The sequence below is a fragment of the Misgurnus anguillicaudatus genome, chromosome 9, assembly GCF_027580225.2.
Source record: "Misgurnus anguillicaudatus chromosome 9, ASM2758022v2, whole genome shotgun sequence".
In the NCBI taxonomy this organism is placed as follows: Eukaryota; Metazoa; Chordata; class Actinopteri; order Cypriniformes; family Cobitidae; genus Misgurnus; species Misgurnus anguillicaudatus.
Window position 1 is genome coordinate 35,019,941 of NC_073345.2, and position 16,360 is coordinate 35,036,300.

At 39.8% G+C, this 16,360-nt stretch overlaps 1 long non-coding RNA gene across 1 annotated transcript in view; it reads right to left on the minus strand.

Moving 5' to 3' along the window:
- LOC129424009 (uncharacterized) overlaps window positions 1–16,317 on the minus strand; it is a 71,601-nt gene extending 55,284 nt beyond the window's left edge. Inside the window, exon 1 of the long non-coding RNA XR_012371269.1 lies at window positions 16,233–16,317. This is a non-coding gene — a long non-coding RNA (uncharacterized lncRNA). The remainder of the gene's footprint in view (window positions 1–16,232) is intronic.
- Window positions 16,318–16,360: the final 43 nt, after the last annotated feature.

Here is a 16,360-nt window from a genome sequence, read left to right on the forward strand (position 1 = left end):
CATACAACATATTTACATAGAACATATAATATTAAAACAACATATAATATTAATTAAACTTAACAATTTATGCGGACGAACATATTTTACTTTCGTTTTTAAATTAGGATCACACGTCGATTAACAGTGGTAAAATATTCTCACAATAACATGTTTTTATATAGATCTTTTTTTTACTAAATAGCACTATTACTGTCTTTTTTTAAACTTATAAATAATTCATAAATTGAACAAAAATAATAATGGGTTTAGTTCTGATATTGTATACTTTTATAAAGATATACATGGTGTATAATTACATTTTTAGAATATATTAGGCTTTATATAAGGTTTGTACTCTAAAAATACTATTTGTTACAAACAAGAGATGAGTTTTCATCGCACCAAATCCACAGATTATATACAATAAATTCGTGGGGTAGCATTTAAAAAAAAACATTTAAAAATAGATGCATTTGTTTACTTAGCTACAGATGAAGCAGCTCTTTGCGCCTTCTAACGTCTCATTATCAGTCCTCATTTCTGTCCAAGAGACTCATTAATAATCTTTTACATTTTAATCCTTTAATTTTTCATATTAAAAAGTGTTTTTGTGCTGCTTCGCATCCATGTATGTGATTAATCCCTAATACTGTATGCGCATTTTATCAACGCGCTCTTTACTCTAGCAAAAAAACACACGCGTCGCGCATTGCGACGGTTGTATAATAAATCCAAAGTCTCTCATGAGCTAGGGGACGAATGCACAGGGAGTTCAGAATTTCGGTGTGGGCATGCATTAGCCAAAGGTGTGTGAGTCTATTCTGGGTCATGGTGCTGCGTAGGCTACCCATGTCTTCAAAAGACGCAAGTCGGAGAAAGTGCGCTCGGATGAGGCCACGGAGATGGGTAGGCACAGACAGTAATGAAACTAAAATCCAAAAAACACGTAATAACCTACGTGTGTCAAAAATAATTTCCTAAAATATTCATCAGTAGCCTACTATATAAATTGTGCAAAATATTTTTACTTAAAAAAAACTCCCTCTCGCCAACAGGGGTGCTGCAGCCCCTGCAGCACCCCCACTTCCCGCGGCCATGCAATCCCACAAGAATACTGCAGGAATATTACATTAAAACAAAATGCTGTGGTAAATAGAAATATGAAAGTAATACCATAAGAATATTACAGGAATACCGCAAGAATATTATATAACAAAATCCTGTGGTAAATACTATAGAAATATGAAAGTAATACCACAAGAATATTACAGGAATACTGCAGGAATATTATACACTTTTCAACAAAATCCTGTGGTAAATACTATAGAAATATGAACGTAATACCATAAGAATATTACAGACAGTACAACAAAATCCTGTGGTAAAGTGTCCCAAAAAACAACATAATACCTGTGGTAAATACTACAGAAATATGAAAGTCATACCACAAGAATATTACAGGAATACCACAAGAATATTATATAGCAAAATCCTGTGGTAAATACTATAGAAATATGAAAGTAATACCATAAGAATATTACAGACAGTACAACAAAATCCTGTGGTAAAGTGTCCCAAAAAACAACATGATACCTGTGGTAAATACTATAGAAATATGAAAGTCATACCACAAGAATATTACAGGAATACTGCAAGATATAGCAGAATCCTGTGGTAATTTCCACAGAAATATGAAAGTAATACCACACAATCCCACAAGAATATTACATACTTTACAACAAAATCATGTGGTTAATACTACAGAATTATGAAATTAATATCACAAGATTACTGCAGGAATATAACAGACGTTACAACAAAATCCTGTGGTAAATACTACAGAAATATGTAAGTAATAACACAAGAATATTACAGGAATACTGCAGTAATCTTACATACTTGACAACAAAATCCTGTGGTAAATACCACAGAAATATGAAATGAATACCACACAATCCCACAAGAATACTGCAGGAATATTACATACGTTACAACAAAATCCTGTGGTAAAGTTACCCAAAGAACTACAAAACACTACACAATTACCACACCAGTTTTGTGTGGTACCTTGGATGTTTTATCACATGATATACCACAGGATTACCACTGGACTTTTTTGTAAGGGACGTTAGCATTTTTCAAGAAAGAAAGCCAATGTTGACAATTGAAATCACACGCCTCTACCCCAAAAGAATCAGGGGCCGGATTCACGAAAACATTCTTAAGACAAAAAATAAGAAAGTTCTTAAGATAAATTATAAGAAGTGCGTAAGAATGTTCCTAAGTGCAATTCTCAAACATTTCTTAAGAAGTTCTCAATTTTTTTCTTAAGAATATCTTAAATTTGTGTCTTAAGAATAAAATGACACACTTTTAAATGAATTAAGATACCTTGCTAATGAGGTAACAATACACGTATCCATTAATCTTTTGACTACCTTGCGATCATTAACACGATACAAACGAGTGATGCATCAACAGGATGTTATTCGCTGTTTTAACAGAGGTCAGCTTGCATTAAGGCGGTGCGGTGCGTAAATATAATTTAATAATGTCTCAATCGGTTCGTCATGCGGGTCGAGCGCTCTGGGTGTGCGTGCTTCACTCTCCGTGCCCACGGCTTCGTCTCCCGCGCTCACGCGTCAAGAGACGGACGCGGAGGGTGAAGCGTGCCCGCGGTTTCGGAGCCCTCGACTCACATGATGGAGCGATTACCGGTTCGCCTCCCGCTTAGAGCGAGTTTTAGCTGTTAAGTAATTTCACAATAAATTTAGGCTACTACGGAGGAAGTTAAATGTTTGCTAATATTATCACTAATACTTATTTGTGTTTCATGACATATTAAGCCATTAAACTTCATTATATGAGTGTGGAATTCCTCTTTAAACTAATCTATGTGAATTAAACTGATTAAATTGCCATTTCAGACTACAAAATACAACTTGTCACATTTAAAACAATCACATTAACTCATAAAACATCTTACATTTTGAGATTTAAGACTACTGTAAGGTTATCCTAACTTTAAGATGTTATTTAAGACAGTTTATTTTTCGAGAATTGGAATTCTTCTTAAGTTTATTCTTAAGAACATACTTATGGAAAAAAATAAGAACTTTCTTAAGAAGCTTTTTTGAGAATACAAAATATTCTTAACTTTTTTCTTAAGCTTGAATTTAAGATAAAAATGGCAGTTCAGAAGATTTTTCTTCTTAAGAATGTTTCGTGAATCCGGCCCCAGGACCTTCTTTGATAGACGCCCCACAAATACACAACCCAGGCTGTACAAAGTTTTCTACGATACATGCTTTTACCAGTAGATGGCAGTATTGCGAAGTCATAGGTCAGCAGGACGCATTATATACGTGCTTAAAAGAATCTAGGTCATTCAGTTCTGCTGCAAGCACGCGTTGAATATGTGCCAAATATCCCGTTGTGATTGTTGGTTATTTGAACACTGTTTTGAGTTATTGACCAAGTAAGTAACAATAATAATCAATGATTGAATTGCTATTAATGCTCATGAATGTTTATAGCAGAGTTTCTTGTTAAGTTTGTGTTCATTTAAATCGATGCATGACGTAGCAGCTTACCATAGCGATCAATATTCAGTCGTGATGATAATATAGTTTATTTGTAAATGAATATCATTGTATCTTACACTAAAACTACATTAATCTGTTTGGTATATATTTAAAGGACTGTTTGACTTGTTTATTTAATTTGCTATCTTTACTGGTACATATAATGAGCGTTTGTCCGCCATTTTGTGTTCTTTAAGTAGGTCAGTAATGATTATTTAGAATGCAACTTATTTTTATTCATAACAACATGATTACGGTTATATTTGTATTCATTGTACATTCATGTCACCTCTTTATTTATAAGGATTGTAATTGCATGACATTTATATATGTTTATTTCTGTATTTTGTATAGAAAACTAAAACACTCATCAACATCACAATATTGCATACTGGATTAAAGTTCTGTTTGATACTCTGGATTCTGCACCTCTTTTTAATGGAAGAGATTGGCCAGTGGCGATACCCAGTTAAACACAGCATTGCTAACAAATGGTCCTTCGAGCCGGATCGCCAACTGCGTCATGGCAACATCTAGAGACTACTATGATGGTCAGCAACCACTTAGTCCTCGGCCAGCCCGCACACGGAGGGTACCAGCCTATCTGGAGGACTTTGTGTACAGCCATCTACCTCAGCAGAACATCCCTCCTGAAATGATGGAATCCAGTCAAGGTAGAACAGAGCATCATGTTCCATATCAAGTAATGCGTGCATCCTCCACACCAGCAATAGCTGTCCACAGTGAAAGTGAATTAGGATTGCAGCATCTAGAGACACGGTGGAAGAAACTGGCTGATGATATGAGAGACTTGCAAATAGAGATGGACAGTGTGAGACGTATTTCATGTACAAAGAGTCCTCCTATGCACTATGAGAGTCCCTCTCCGTTGCCTTTTCACCCAACTAGTCATCTTAAAGGTGAACTTACTCAATCACCAGTTTCAGTTGTGCATCGCCTGAATCCTGATGTAGAAATGAAACATAATGAGCCATCTGATTTGATTCAGCCTGCCGTACATGCAAAGACTGTTCAAAACTCTGTGATTTCTAGTGCCTTACCACCCAACCAGCTTGCACACACTGTGCTGCCGCGGCAAATTTCCCGGTCACAATCAGTGCCTCAGCTGCCATCTCAGGGTGTAACTCAACCGCAGTCACAGTTACATGCAACACAATCATTACTTTGGCCATCGGCAGTTCCAACTACTCTGCAACCTTCTGTACAGCATATGCAACAAACTGTACAGATGCCAGGCTCTCAAAGTCATCACATGACTCAAAGTACTTATTACTCTCCTCCACCACAGATGTCTTTTGCTCCTTTGCAACATAACTATCCTTCTCATTTTCTTCCTCCTTATGCTTCAGCTCAAGCTGCTGGCTATCCACCTCCCATGCAAGCAGCTATACCTACTAACTACACAAACCATTATGTAGCACCAGGTCTAATGGAGATGGCCATCGCTGCTTCTTATGGCATACCAAAACCTAGGCTGTTGCCTTTCACTTCAGGAAAAGAAAGTGATTTTCTCATACTGAGAAAGGGCCTTGATAGCATACTTGGTCCACACCCCCATTTAACTGAAGATTACAAATACCATGTTCTTTTGGATCATCTTAAATTTCCGACGGCCTATCAGGTTGCAAAACGATTTGTTAACAGTCCAATGCCATACACCTGTGCAATGCAAGCCTTACAGCAACGTTATGGTCAACCCAGACTGTTGGTTCAAAGTGAACTTAAGGAGATACTTAATGCTTCAAACATTAAACCAGGTGACGCTCAAGGGTTTGAAGATTTCGCCGCTGCAGTGAACACTTTAGTCGGTATGCTAAGCACACTAGATGGCCCTGCTAGAGCTGAACTACAGAGTGGGTCTCATGTGGACACTCTTCTCACTAAGTTGCCTGTTAATTACAGAGACTCATTTATTGAACATTGTCTTGCTCAAGGAATTTTACTAAGTGGTACTACTCGCACCTACACATTGTGTCACTTAGCTCAATGGCTAGACAAGAAATCTCAAGCTATCCAGATTTCTCGTAGAGTTTCAGAGACAACACATGTAGAGCCCACACGCCGAGAAACAAGACAGCCAAAGCCTCAAAGATTCAAGACCACCACTATTCTTCTTGGAAACAAGCACGAAACTAGTGATGCATCAAACCCTTCTCTCACACCTCCTGGCCCTACAGTTCCAGTAACAATGAAAAGAAGGGAGCGATTCAAGCCATTTTGTCCTTACTGTAGTAATCAGGACCATTATCTAAATGCTTGTACTGAATTTGCCAAATTGAACCGATCAGAAAGGACAAACTGGATAAAGGATAAGGAACGGTGTTGGCGGTGTGGTCGCGGGCACAAACCTGAAAAGTGCACACTTAAGAAACCTTGCTCTGCTTGCGGCGGGCAACATCTTGATGTTTTACATGAGATCGCAACAGCAGAAACCCCCAGTGTTCTCACACTTAGTACATCCTCCCGTAACATCTACATGGATAAAGTCAGCCATTCAGGAAAGGTAATGCTAAAGGTAGTACCTGTTCAGCTACGAAATGGCAAGATAACACTTAACACATATGCAGTATTGGATGATGGATCCGAGAGGACAATCTTACTGGAAGCAGCTGCTAAGCATCTTGGCCTGAACGGTACAGATGAGGTCTTGACACTAAGAACAATTAGACAGGACATTGTGCAACTAAAAGGGACTGCTGTTTCATTTGAAGTGTCTGCTATTTCCAACCCAAGGCTAAAACATCAGATTCTACATGCTTTCACAGCAAATGAGTTTAACCTGGCTCAACAGTCATGCCCAGCATATACCCTACAACAAAGGTATGACCATCTGAAAGGAATCCCATTGAATACTTTCAGTAAAGTGCAGCCCATGGTTCTTATCGGATCTGATCATCCACATCTGATAACTCCTATCAGCCCTGTTCGTTTGGGTCCATCAGGGACTCCTGTTGCTGCCCATACAATGTTGGGATGGACAGTTCAAGGTCCTACCAGCTTCCTGAACCATCCAATAAGTCCAAGTTCTTGTCTGCACACCATGTTTCTTTCCCCTGCTCAAACTCTGCGTCAGCACATTGAGAAGCTCTGGCAGCTTGACACATTACCATTTCAGAATACCAAGGATGTGACTCGTTCTAAACAGGACCAAATGGCTTTGGAAATTCTGGAAGAGAAAACCTTACCAGTTTTGGTGGATGGAGTAGAACGGTATGCTACACCTCTTCTCCGCCGCAAGAATGCTGTACCTCTCCAGGCTCCTCCGACTGCTGTGATGTCTCTCCTCAGATCTACGGAACGCAGGCTTAGTTGTGATCCTGAGCAAGCGACACTTTACAATGCTGAAATTGAAAAACTAGAGAAGGCTGGTTACACTGTAAAAGTCTCTACCGATGATGCCAACCAATCCTCTGAGTCGTGGTATATACCACATCACATGGTATATCACAATGGAAAGGCCAGAGTTGTTTTTAATTGCTCGTATCAATATCAGCAAGCATGTCTGAATAACAACCTGCTACCAGGACCTACTCTTGGGCCTTCATTACTTGGTGTACTCCTACGATTCAGAGAACATGCAGTAGCTATTAGTGGAGACATTAAAGCTATGTTTCATCAGGTGAGACTTCTACCTGAAGACCAACCCCTGCTTCGTTTTGTGTGGAGAAACATGGAAAGAGAACGCAGCCCAGACATATACGAATGGAGAGTTTTACCCTTCGGAACAACTTGCAGCCCGTGCTGTGCTGTCTATGCTCTCCAGCGGTACGTTCGAGATCATTTAACTGGCAACGAGGATGTGATGGAGTCCATACTACATTCTTTCTATGTAGACAATTGCTTGCAGTCGTTCCATACTCCAAACCAAGCCAAAGAATTCATCAATAAGCTCAGGAATTTACTCGCTAATGGAGGCTTTGAGATACGGCAATGGGCGAGCAACGTCCCAGATGTTATAGCTCATCTTCCAACTGAAGCAAGATCACCTGAGTGTGAACTTTGGCTAATGGATGACAAAGATGACCCCCAAGAATCTACATTAGGGTTGAAGTGGCATTGTCTCTCTGACACTATTGGTTATAAACACCGAACCCTGCCTGACATGAAACCCACCATGAGAAATGTGTACAAAACACTGGCAAGCCAATACGACCCTCTTGGGTTCCTTATTCCATATACGACTCGTGCCAAAGTTCTCATTCAGTCTCTTTGGAAAAAGGATAGAGGATGGGATAATCCTATTGAGGATGGTCTTCTCTCAGTATGGCAAACATGGCAAAACGAACTGCCCACTCTACAGAAAATATCTCTGCCAAGATGTTATTTTCCCATATGTGCTGACTTACCATCCATTGTTGCTGATCTTCACATCTTTTGTGATGCATCAGAAAAGGCATACGGGTCTGTAGCATACCTTCGTTTAGAGGATGAGCAGAGTCATGTTCATGTGTCTTTTGTAATGGCCAGGTCCAGAGTTGCCCCAAAGAAACAGTTATCTATGCCTCGTTTAGAACTTTGTGCTGCATTGAAGGGAGCTCAACTAGCCAAAGTACTGCACACAGAACTCAACATTAATCTCAAGCAAATAACCATGTGGTCAGACTCCACAATAGTACTGAGTTGGATAAAATCAGAGTCCTGTCAGTATAAAGTCTTTGTAGGCACCCGAATCTCAGAGATTCAAGATCTTGTAGGAGCTGAAAATTAGAGATACGTTGATTCTAACAACAATCCAGCAGATGACATAACGAGAGGAAGGACATTGTTGGAGTTGTCTGTTCCCTGTCGTTGGAGAGATGGTCCTCCTTTCTTGCTTCAACCTCCAAATCAGTGGCCCACTTGCCCTTCACTTAACTTGGCAGGAAAAGAGGAGTTACGCAAGACTACCTTCTGTGGCAATCTCTCAGTTAGTGATGACCCAAAATTTGATCCAACAAAGTATGAAACTTGGGATGAGTTAGTTGATGCAATGTACCAGCAAATTTATGGAGTAGATGCACCATCCATGTCTGCAGAAGCACGCATAAAGGCTGAAACTGCCCTTTTGCGTATAGTTCAAGGAGATAGTTTTCCTGACGAACTCAAAGCCCTTCAGAATCAAAAACTAGTCTCTACCAACAGTCGCCTGAGACCCCTGTCTCCAGTTTATGATCAGTCCCTTGGTGTAATCCGTGTTGGTGGCCGGCTTCGTAAAGCGGAGATACTAGAGGAGGATGAAATCCACCCTATGGTACTTGAACCCAGCCATCCAGTCACAAAATTAATAATCAAGGACTTTGACAACCGCCTTCTTCATGCTGGTCCCGATAGGGTATTTTCTGAATTAAGAAGGATCTACTGGATTCTAAGAGGTAGACAGGCTGTCAAGAAACACCAACGCAGTTGTGTAGACTGTGTCAAATGGCGCAACAAGCCTACTGTGCCTAAAATGGCTGATCTGCCTAGTGCACGACTACGTCTGTTCAAACCCCCCTTCTGGTCAACTGGCGTGGACTGTTTTGGTCCATACAATGTGAAAATTGGGAGACGACATGAAAAACGATGGGGAATCGTTTTCAAGTGCCTAACTACGAGATGTGTACATTTGGACCTTCTTTGTAGTATGGATACTGACTCCTTCTTATTAGCACTCCGACGATTTGTGGCAAGGCGAGGGAAACCTTACGAAATCCTTTGTGATCAGGGTACAAACTTTCGGGGAGGAAAGAGAGAACTGCATGAGGCATTTGCTGATCTAGAGCCTGCATTGCAAGAACAACTAGCAAAGCAAAATATTAATTTCAAGTTCAACCCACCACAAGCTCCTCACTTTGGTGGGACATGGGAACGGGAGATAAAATCCATCAAAGCTTCTCTCCAAGTAGTTCTTAAGGATTTGATACTTCCTGAAGAAGTATTAAGAACAGTACTCATCGAAGTTGAGGGGATTATGAACTCGAAACCTCTTGGATATGCATCTTCAGATGTATCTGACCCTGATCCCATCACTCCTAACTTGCTGCTCATGGGGCGGCGAGACGCATCCCTTCCACAGGCAGTATACGGACCAAGTGAACTGTTGGGACGCCGGCATTACCGGCACAGTCAAGTGATATCTGATCATTTCTGGAGACAGTTCATAAGGAGATATCTACCTACTTTGCAGACACGTGGCAAATGGCAAAGTCCTACTCCTAACCTTGCAACAGGGCAAGTAGTCATGGTTGTAGACCCACAACTTCCCAGAGCATTGTGGCCTATAGGACGTGTAAATAAAATCATTGTCAGTGATGATGGTAATGTACGTTCAGCAGAAGTGGACATTAAAGGGCGTACTTACACACGGCCGGTCGCCAAATTGGTGGTATTACCTGAACTGAGTAATGATGGTGACAAATTGTGAAAAATGATTGAGCCCTTTGTGTAATTACAAATATAACAAGTATATTTGTGGGGCGGCTGTACAAAGTTTTCTACGATACATGCTTTTACCAGTAGATGGCAGTATTGCGAAGTCATAGGTCAGCAGGACGCATTATATACGTGCTTAAAAGAATCTAGGTCATTCAGTTCTGCTGCAAGCACGCGTTGAATATGTGCCAAATATCCCGTTGTGATTGTTGGTTATTTGAACACTGTTTTGAGTTATTGACCAAGTAAGTAACAATAATAATCAATGATTGAATTGCTATTAATGCTCATGAATGTTTATAGCAGAGTTTCTTGTTAAGTTTGTGTTCATTTAAATCGATGCATGACGTAGCAGCTTACCATAGCGATCAATATTCAGTCGTGATGATAATATAGTTTATTTGTAAATGAATATCATTGTATCTTACACTAAAACTACATTAATCTGTTTGGTATATATTTAAAGGACTGTTTGACTTGTTTATTTAATTTGCTATCTTTACTGGTACATATAATGAGCGTTTGTCCGCCATTTTGTGTTCTTTAAGTAGGTCAGTAATGATTATTTAGAATGCAACTTATTTTTATTCATAACAACATGATTACGGTTATATTTGTATTCATTGTACATTCATGTCACCTCTTTATTTATAAGGATTGTAATTGCATGACATTTATATATGTTTATTTCTGTATTTTGTATAGAAAACTAAAACACTCATCAACATCACAATATTGCATACTGGATTAAAGTTCTGTTTGATACTCTGGATTCTGCACCTCTTTTTAATGGAAGAGATTGGCCAGTGGCGATACCCAGTTAAACACAGCATTGCTAACACAGGCAACTATGTAATTTAGTAGACATGTGTCACGGAGTGACTTTGGGCAGAACCAAAAGTGGGAGAAGAGGTTCCGCCCGGGCCAAATTCGACAAACACCGGCACTTCCGGGTATCCCCGAGGGAAGCCCCAAATCACCGAAATCCACGACAGGTGCGGGAAATGACGCAGCGATCGCTGATTGGATGAGTTAGAAGGTGAGGAGGAGTATAAAAGGAGTGTGGAAATGCAGGAAGAGGAGCGCGATTTGGGGGAAGAATTGCTACGAGCGAGTGGTGAGTCGGAACTCGGAAGTAGATCGAAAGCAGGTTGAAGCTCTTGTGGATACGTGTAGTGCACGAAGGAAGAGGACGACGACGAACGTCACAGGGGTGAGAGAAATTATATGTGGAAGAAATAATACTTACCGTTTGTGTGTGTGTTGCACCGAAGGATTGACTGAAGCACACGCTTAGGCAAAGCTCCTGCTGTATCTCTACATGTGGTGAGGACCTGTGGGGAAAGGAAGGAGAAAGAGTATTAACACGGGCACAGTGAGTACCGAAACCTTTGCATCACTGACGTTGGATATAAATACGATTGTGGAGTAATCATCTGTTGTTTACACAGCCCCGCCGTTCATGCTGAAGTGGGCGGGCGAGCCGAAGCCGAACTAGCTGGCGTTAATTGCGGGACTATTACGACCTGGGTAGGTTATTGTTGGAGCAACGCATCTAAGTCTCCCCCTGGGGTGAGTCTCGACTGGGTGAAGAGTGCGGACCTTATTCAATTCACAGAAGTGTGTGTCGTGCCGTGGGTGAGTCTGTCTGTGACGTGTGTGCACCTGAAGCTTTGCAGTGTCATGCCGTGTCTCTTGTTGTCTGCACTTACCCCCAGGTACAGAAGGCCCTGTGGAGGCGAACATGAGCTACTGCAACGGTGGTCCCCCAACTTCTATCACTGCCCACTATAACCCCGGTCCAACGAACGTGGATTGTGTCGTCAAGTAAGGTACTGTGCTAAGCATTGCAGATAATAATATACTGCCAGAAGGGACGTTGCGAGTGTTGTATGAAGGACTAATTGCTGTGTGTATACCCCACGGTGACTGTGTGAACCGAGCTGCCCACCCCCACGGTCTAGATCTTCGCCAGCCTCTAGGAGGAAGAGAAGAGGACGTGTCCGCTATGAGGAGGGATGCGGGACGGCTGCTTCTCCCCTACATCTAGCCATCGAGGAACCACCAGCCCTATTGGACCTCTCTAGCCACCGTCGTGACGCCGGAAGTAAACCCCGCCCCTCCACCTGTGTCGTAGAGTCTAGAGTCTTTACCATAGTCTGCAATACTTACCTGCACTCTTAGCAAAGTTATACTCACCTTGAAGAACCTGTACGCTGAATTGAGAGCCTGTGATTGTCTGAGATACTTACCGCACCCCTAGCTAAAGCTATACTCACCTCGAAGAACTCATACGCCGAATTACGAACTTGTGATTGTCAGAGATACTTACCTGCTCCCTCAGCTAAAACTATAATCATCTTGAGAAATCTGTAAGGGGAACAAAGAGTCTGTGATCAACAGGGACACCTACCCGTAGTTTGAAGGAAAGCTGTACTCACCTATACCTTGTATTCCAGCCATACTCACCTCAGCTGAGTACTTGCCCCGGTAGGAGTCCGGTGCAACGTGCAGCCCTGCGGCGGAGGCCATTGGAGTCAAGGGTCTGCTGGAAGTCTCCGCAGACTGGATCTGAGTGAACGTGTCTCTGCGAGGCTCAGGTAGTTGCTTTCTGTTTTCCCCCTATCACAGGATCAAATTACACCACAGGAGGTGGACAGGGACGAAGGAGGTCCGTCCTGTCCTTTCCCTGGGAACACTTACCTGGCTGGCTTCCCTTCCCCACTCTCTGGATCCCCGTTGTCTCCTGGAGGAGAGAGAGAGAGAGAGAGAGAGAGAGAGAGAGAGAGAGAGAGAGAGAGAGAGAGAGAGTCATTTTAGATTCCCCTTCCCCCTTCCGAAAAATCAGAAACTTTTGATGTTTTGCAAGGAACAGAAATGAAACCAGAAACTTTTAAAACTTTAATAAGATGAACATTATTTTTACTGTTGAACTACACCAGATTTTAAAGATTCAACCACTATGCCAAAAATGTTACATGAAAAAAGCTGTCACTGGGGCAATACCGTTTATAAAGGTCCCATTATGTACCATTTATACGTACTTTTGAAGTATCAACATGTAGCTATTTTTGGGGTATGCACTCCTTAGGTAAAAATCCATCCTTTTTGAAATGTTATTGCCCCATTGACAGCTTTTGTTGTACCCTTTTCCTGAGATTGTACGGTATGAAAAGGGTAAAACAAAAGCTGTGTACAGTGTACTCAATGTAAAGATCTTGGGTTCATTATTAAGTTTTTGCACTTTGTCTCACTGGTCCTACTTTATCAGAAAATTACTTTCTCTGTTACTCAAAGACATTTAACAATTTATTAACTAATATTTAAAAAAAATATTTCCTTAACTCCAGACTGCAGCGTTTTAAACCATTTGAAGTCATGTTCCAGGCATATGGCATACAGAGAATTACAGTAATGTGAAAATGGCTTGTCTTAACTACTGTGTTTGAGTTCAAAATGTCTCCCAAGCTTTTCACTGTGGGTTTGATAGGAGGGCAGATTATCAACAGTATAAGTGTTTTACATACACTGGAAACAAATTGCAGCATAAACAACTTAATTATGCAAGCCAATTTTTTTTTCTTGTGATAAGTTGACATAATTTAGAAAAACAAGTTGAAATTATACTTAATTTCAAACTTAATTTCTTAATTTAAAGTAACATAAAATGTATGTTGATATGACATCTTTTTTTATAGTTTACAGGCACGAGGATGAGCCCAAGCAGTTTATAAATGGATACCAAATTAGAAAAATGCTTTTACACCTATAATGGTGTAGTTACATCATCTACCAGCAGAGGCCACTGCAGCCATAATCCATGAGGCTTTAAAGGGATAGTTCACTCAAAAATGAAAATTCTGTCATCATTTACTTACTCTCATGTTGTTACAAACCTGTATAAATGTCTTTGTTCCGATGAACACAAAGGAAGATATTTTGAGGAATGTTTGTAACCAAACCATTCATGGACCCCATTTACTTCCATAGTAGGAAAAATAATACTATGGAAATAAATAGGGTCCACAAATGGTTTGGTTACAAACATTTTTCAAAATATCTTCCTTTGTGTTCACAGGAACAAAGAAATGTATACAGTTTTGTAACAACATGAGAGTAAGTAAATGATGACAGAATTTTCGTTTTTGAGTGAACTATCCCTTTAAAGCTGAAGGTTAAAGATGAAGATGTTGCATTTTGAAAGATTATCACATTGAAAAACAGTCCTGATGACTGATTAAGTTCAACACTATGTCAGCTAAACACAAGACAGATGATAAAGTTGTTTAGTTTTTATGGTAAATGACACTCAACAGAATCAAATGACAGAGTCACGCTTAACACACAACTAACCAAACATTTACTGAAATCATTCAGGTTTTAAATCATCCTGTCAGGTAGAAAATATTGTCACGTCTATTTTGTGTCTCAAATGTGGATTGGTTTTATGATAATACAAATACACATGGAGAAATCTGAAGGAATTTAAAGCAGTTGAATGTGAAAGGTTTTTTGCTGAGTTGCCTGCATTATTTTTTACTATCATCTAATAAAAATGTTCCTAGAAAACCTTTACAATAAAATACAGTCAGCGTATTCAAAATACATTCTTGTTTCTTTACAAGTAAATCTTATTCAGAGAGTATAAATTCACAGCATGTATAAAACTTCCCATCAAAGTGCTTAGCTCATCTCTGAGAACCGGACACTGACTCGCTCATGTAAAGTAACGATTACAAAATACTTGAACTGAAATGACTTTACAACACAGAGTCAGATCAGAAGTATGCAGGGAGACCGGGGCTAGTTGTCAAACAGGGAAGTCACGTGGGCTGAAAATAACATTTTTATTTAAACATAAAATCAAAATAAAATGCTTGTTTTCTCTATAGCTATTTTATGTGTTGTTTTTTCAAACAGCATAAAAACCCCATGGGAATATTTACCATAAAGTCTTCCTGGAGGAAAAAATAAACAATAAACTACACCACAACACACAAAAACAAATTATAACACTATTCAAATGAATGTGGAAATTCCTGCAAACCTGAACGAGTCTCTCCCAGATAAAGATGGGAATCCCAGAGATCTGATAATGGAAATCCATAGGCTCTAGGTAGGAAGATGATGATGATCAAATCCAAAATATTCCACCTACATAACATCCAGAATGACACATGTGCCTTAAAGCCTATTGAAATGAGGTGATGTGTTATGTTTTCACCACAAGCAAATAAACAAAATTCCCTGATGTTATTTACTGTCACGCGACTCTCAATCTTAACTATAAATATTACTATTACAATAAGTCAAAACTACAAAGATAAACAGATTCATTACTCAGTAGTGCTAATTGTTGTACTAATTGAATTTCTAGTAGTTCGCCCAAAAATATAAATTATGTATGCCTATTTAATGTTTTCATATTAATATTGCTTTCTTTCTTTCTTTACTGTGAAATGCATTAGGAGATGTTTCAGGTGGTGATCATGCTTCAAAAAAATCAATCTTGTTTGGTTCCCAACATACACCTGTCATATTTACAGTGAAAAATCCAGCTAAGACCAGGATAAGCTGGTTTTAGCTGGTTTAAGCTGGTCCTCCCATCCTGGCAAAGCTGGTGGGTCAGCTGGTCTTCCAACCTGACCAGCTAAGTCCAGCTACCAACTTAAAAAGTGACCAAAACACAGCTAGACAGGGAGACCAACTAAAACCAGCTCACCAGTTTATGCTGGTTTCAGCTATTATTTTTTTCAGTAGGGAAGAATTTTTCCTTTAGAGAAAATATGAAAATTTTTTATTTGGGTGAATGATCAATTTTAGACTACAGTATGGACTTCACATCTGAATCAGGCAGATTTTTTGTGTGTGACTGTCCTGCATGGAGCAAGGAAAAGTGATACTATTTTCCTCTTAAATATCTTTTGGTCAAAACGAAACCATTTGATTTTGAAAAGCACCCAAAGAAAACAAACGAGGAAGAAAAACTCAAGTGTAGAGACATGATTCAAAACTAAGGACTCTCTTAGGACAAAAGCATTCAAAACTATACAAATATAAAATATGTTTTGTGTAAGATCCATTATCATATCAAAAATAAAGTATAAAGAAGTAGCCCTGCTGGCAAACGTCAACAAACTTATTTCAGCGTTTCATGAATAAATTCCCCGTTTTCATCCCATTTAGTTTAAAATAAAGACAGACGAAACGAGATAAAATCTCAAAGATGTCATTGTGTTTTCCTGAGAAGATTACCGGAGTCTGATCATTTCAAGTCCAGTGAGGAAACTCTCGGTGTGATCTGAACACGCGCGTGTGAATGAAACAAATCCGCGTACACTTTTCCCGCAAGGCAACATTTCAAACGCGCCGCCTAGCACGTG